Source organism: Sparus aurata, chromosome 6 (genome assembly GCF_900880675.1).
Source record: "Sparus aurata chromosome 6, fSpaAur1.1, whole genome shotgun sequence".
Classification (NCBI taxonomy): domain Eukaryota; kingdom Metazoa; phylum Chordata; class Actinopteri; order Spariformes; family Sparidae; genus Sparus; species Sparus aurata.
Window position 1 is genome coordinate 37,607,723 of NC_044192.1, and position 6,046 is coordinate 37,613,768.

Sequence of the window (6,046 nt, forward strand, 5' to 3'; positions counted from 1 at the left end):
CAAATATGGTATCAGAAAAGGCCACATTGTGAAAGAATAAATAGTTTAGATCTACTATCATTCTTCAGTAAAAACAACAATTTCAGTGTTTCTGAGAGTTATTACTTCACTGTTTTGTCAAATTTTGCTGATGTATGGCATTGTTAAACATACAATACCAGTCAAAAGTTTGCTGAGACCTTCCCATTCACTTGAATGAGAAAGTGTCTAAACCTTTCACTGGTACTATGTATGGCATTGGCACATGGTGGTTATGTTTATGATTAATTGGTTATGAAATTAAGAACAGTTTTTACTGTCTTATGATCACAGCACCATGATTCAAGGTTTTTTAAGGAAACACTGCTGTAAAGCTGCAGTACAGCATTGCTTTAGGCATATTGACCTACCACTTGCACAAATACGGGTTGTTTATACACTTCTTATTCACTATGATTGTTTACTTTTCAAGAATCTACTACTAATGTTGCTGTGGAACAGCACTGTGAAACTGAATAACGGAATTATTGAGATCCCAAGATTACTAAATTCAATGTGTTTACAACATGTTCTATGCAAGAATAAGGTGTTTGTGATATGATAGTGATCATATGTTTTGTTGGATTTGTTATGGCCACTGTTTATGGATATTAATATCCATTGTTTTATGGTTACTAATATTATAAATGTGTACAGAGATTGCAGCTGCTTGTCAGTTGTGGAATGCATGGTATGGTATGGTATGCATACCGAGAATTGTGTTTTTAGAAATGCATTTATACACGGAATAAATAGTTTGGAAACTGGTGTCCCAAATATTGTTGAAAGTTAAATGTCAATTTAAAATGCAGTAACATTTATTTTGTCTGCAGAATACTGATAATCAGTAAATTACAGCATAACATGAATCATACTCTATTAAAGAAATTTGATAACGGTTACAATATTAATATTGAAACTTTAAAATACAGTATCACAATTGTGTACCGTTAAAGCACTAATTCTGTAACCATTACAACACTTTAAAATTACAGTGTTTTATTTTACAGTTAAAACACTAATGATGTAATCACAAATATTTGGAAATTATTGTGTTTTTATTGGAAGTGATAACAATATTGCTGTAACCAAAAATACAGTACATATTAATTGGTGCGTTTTATTTTACAGTTACAACAATACTATAAAAGAAATTGCAGTAAAATAGAGTTAATATTTACTTACAGTTACAATAACGGTACTGTTACATAAAATACAGTAAAGTACAGTACATAATAACTATGTTTCATTTTACAGTTACAACAATAGTACTTTAATATAAACCACAGTACATAACAATTACTGTCTTATATTTTACAGTTACAAAATACTACTGTAATCTAAAGTATAGTAAATTATAATTATTGTGTTTAATTGTACAGTTACAATACTGTAATTTTTTTACAATAAGATACTTTTCGATTGCTGCCAGGTAATTACTGTGGATTTCACTGTAGGTTCGTTACAGTGTGGGAGTAGTGCTGGTCATAGAGTCTGACAGCAGCAGGAAGGAACAACCTGCCGTACCTCCTCTTCACACACTTGGGTTGTATCAGTCTATTGCTCAAGGAGTTGCACAGTGCAGTGATAGTGACCTGCAGGGGGTAGGACTCATTTACCATAGCAAATGGAGTCTGCTCTAACCTGTCTTATAGGTTGCTGCAGTGTTATCAGTCCAGTCCAGTTTCTTGTTCAAGTAAACTCCCAGGAACTTGTAAGATGTCACCATCTCAATGTCCATTCCCTGGATGTTCACTTGTGTGCAGGGTTGTCTATCCCAGTGGAATTCCACCACCAGCTCTTTGGTCTTCCCAGCGTTGCACTGGTAATGGTTCTGCTAGCACCAGTCCACAAAGTCCTGAATAAGTTCTCTGTAGGCTGATGAGTCCAACGATAGCAAAGTCGTCAGAGAATTTTTGTAGATGGCGGTGGGGTGACTGGCGGTCATGTGGATGTATTGTAGTTTGAGTTTTTTGGATGATGAACTGTAGATGAGACTTTTGTAGTATGAATGCATGAGCAATGTGTGAGTGAGGGTGAAAAGGAGAGGGATGAAAAGAGGCAGGCAATGTTTATGAGATAGAAGAAGGCTGTTACAGTTATGTGTTTAATATGTTGGTGGAAGGAGAGGGTTTGATCAAAGATGACACAAAGGTTACATATGTGTGGGGAGTGAGAGTGGTGGAGCCATTGATGGAGAAGGAGAAGTTATGGGTGAATTTGATGAGAGACTTTGGACCAATGATGATGACTTCTGATTTGTCACAGTTAGGTTTGAGGAAGTTGGTTTGAAGCCAGGATTTTATTTTAATGACGTAGTCAGTGGGGATAGAGTGAGTGGCAGGAGCGATGGCTTTGGTGGCAAACTGGAGCTGAACGTCATCAGCAAAGTCCATGAAGGTAGATTATGCGACAAAGTGGAGCATGTGCATGATGAAAAGGAGGGAACTGAAACTTGGGGAATACCTTGGGAGAGGGGAGCATTGGGCGATTTGCAGTTGTTTATGCTGATTAACTGATATCTGTCAGAGATGTATGATTTCAGCCAGGAGAGTGCAGTGCTGGTAATGTTGAAAATGGTTTTAAGGCAGGAGAGAAGGATGGAATGGTTGATGGTGTCAAATGATGCGCTTAGGTCAAGTAGGATAAGGATGTTGAGGTTTCCAGCATTACAAGAGGGGAGAAGGTAATTTGTGACTTTGAGGAGAGCTGTTTCATTGCTGTGGCAGGAACAGAAACCGGTTTTGAAAGATTAATAGAAGTTAGCGGCAGAGAGATGGGCTTTGAGTTGTGAAGCGAAAGCAAATTCCAGTAGTTTAGAAAGAAAGGCGAGATTGGAGATGGGTTCGTAGTTGTTTGGGATGTCGTGATTAAGTCCAGGCTACAAGGCTAGTTGGCAATGTTCAACAAACACTTTAGTTAAAAACATAAATAAGCACATATTATATGAATACCACAGTTTCCATCACTAATCTGCTGTGAGTGTGTCATGGATGTAACAAAGGAAATCTGGATACAACGATGGAGGTGGAGTCCCGTTCATTCATGAAAGCTGCTCAGCAGCTCATTAAGCCAAAACTGTCCAGCTTCCTAGGTCTAAAATGATCAGATCATCCATATTGTGTGGCCCTAAGAACATTAAAGCCTTCACTGAAACTTCCCCCTGCCGACGGCTAACTTCCTGTTTAGCCGTCCACTAACTTGAATAGGAATAAAACTATTTCATGGTGCAGCTACTCTAGACATTTCAAATGTTATTGGGCTGAATGATTCAAATTATTATAATCATTGTACAAGGGTTGTGATACTCAAAAACTGTATCAGCATTTTACAGCTGCCCCCTTTATAATATTACCTTTTCGGGAAAAAGTATTTTTGAGCCACTAAGCATTGTGTGTTCAGCCACAGTATGAAATTGGCTTTAAAGCTCTTTGCTTTTTCAGGGGGCTTGGTGTGTGCTAACTGGGTTAGCCACTAAACAACAGGCTCAGGAGCTACTGATCATTTGTAGACCCAAAAAATGGAAGAAATACATAAAATAAATACAGCATTAAAACAATTTTGAGTAAAGAAAATAGCCTTTAGATCAGCATACAGCAGGGTGTGCTCAGATTTGAGTTTTTACCCGAGCATCTGGCACAGATTGCAGTACTCTGATGCTACCTTTATTAGAAATGTACACAAAATGGGGAATATTACTGTAACAAATTAAACATGGAAAGCGGGCTAACCAGAATGTTCAGAACTCTTTTATATGATTTTGGGGAAAGTAGAACCATTTAGATGTTATTGTTTCCTGGCTACAGCCCTGGTGACAAGAATACCTCCTTTGACTTCTTGGCTGTATTGCGTATTATGTCCTGGGTGTCACTGTGTGGCTTCTGGAGCATGTAGATGGTATTACATTTAGAAAAAGATGGTGAAACAAGGGTTGATTATCCAAGCCTCTGTTTCCAAAAACTTGTCAACCTTCTGACAATGACCATCTGTCATTGGTCTTATATGTGTCATTTCCAAAACATGGCAAGCATTTGAAGGCAGGGTTAGGACAAGGTAGACAAATGTCTTTGACAGAAGGTCAACACTGTTGTTTCTTCACACTCTGTCAATATGAATGAATGTTATAACTAATATTTTGGCCATACTGACACAAGTATTGCCCCTTTAAAGCTTTAAATACAGCAGTTTACAACTTACTGAAGACAACACAGACACATTTCTTTCTGTTCAGTTTTATTTGTAAATGCATCTTGGATAGAACAAAGAAAAAATATATATATTTGTATGTACTGAAATGTTAAGTTATGTACACATTTATGGTTTACACTAGAAATCTTCACATCCACTGATTTGTTTTAAGATATGGTATCAGAATGATATCTGTGTGTTTCCTGGATGCAGCAATGTACACTTCTGCATATTTGCATACATTCATAGGATGCGTTAAAACACCTGATTTCACACAAGCATTAAAAATGTTGTGTACCCCTTTCATTTGTGACTTTACATAAATGAATTACGCATTGATGGCATGGTCACACCCCTACTTAGTCACAATGGGTGTGGCTCACTGTTGGAGAGCAATCAGGAAATAGAAAGTGTGTGATGGCCTGGAAAAGTATGTTGTGACTACGTCTCCCAGAAGCTCATCTTCCTGGTATTTTAGCACCATAGTTTGTAGTCTGTCCATCAATAGGCGAGTTCAAGATCACGCAGCGCTGCACGGTGCTGCCTAAATCGTGATGCATGCTGGTTAAAATGTGTCCATGATGACCTGGATGGTAGTGGTTTCTGCTCCGCATCCAATGTCACATGACCTTAAGTTATTGCGGGAGCAAGGTGGCTGCAGAGCAGTTGTGCAGTTTCTCTCCAGGTACTGCGCAACCCTAGACCCACCTTCATGACGTCAGGACTTTGCCCTAATTGGCTCTCATCTACGCCGACGTATATGACGTGTGTTTCGATGAATTTCCATATCTATCTGTGCCTCTTCTACTTCAAACATCACATACTTGCAGTCAAGTAGCAGCCGTATGGCCGCACCAATGGGATAGTTAACATGAATAAATCTATAAAATCCTTCATGTAACACGACAACCCTGAAAGATGTTGTCAATAAATTGCTCAGTTCTGTCAACTTGTGGTGATGATGGAGAAGTGGTTAACGGCTATGTCCAGTGTTATCTGTACTATCCACTCTTATTAACCCTTTCTGTTCCCGTCAAATTAACAATACAAAGAATTATCCTGAGCTATTCTGCGTGTGATGAGATGGCGCAGCGGGACAAGGCATCTGATTCAGTCATTTGTTCTGATTATTGTATTTCATTCATTCAGTGAAACGTATTTCATTCATTGTGAATAATATTGCTATAAGAAAATGCATCATCTTATGTGTCTATAGTTATGCATATTGGTTAAATGTAGTCAGCAAATTCCCCTCAGCTGTGATATAATCATGCACCTAAGCACAGTTGTCATCATAATAATTAACAACTGTTGTAATTGTATTGTATTGCTATTGGGCAAGACTTACTATAATGTACCAGATAGACAAAGTTCAAATTTATTTTAATGGTGACATTACAAGGAAAATGGAACATGAGCATTTACAGTAAGACAACATTTAGGCTATTCATCTACTCTTGATAAACCAGTTGGACCATTAATGCGCCACTGTGTGACCGTTTTGAAGTGAAGCAATTACAAAATACCCAAATTTTAAGTTGTTATTGTGACAAAGCTGTCACGTTCTGTTCTCTAAATATGAACTGTCCATATATATATATAAAACTAATCAGATAAATACACCCTCTGTAAAAGACACAGTTGACACGGGTCTTGATCCCCGGTCGCCTGCATGCAACACGGCAGCAGTTCCATTGCTCTATTCCCTCAGCCTACAAGTTGTGGTTGACTACTATTTTGAACATCTCTGATTGAATAATTTCCGAAGGGGACTAATATGAGAAAAAGGCCAGCAAAGTTCCCATAGCATCAGGTAAGAAAACTGATCACAGTCGTTGTT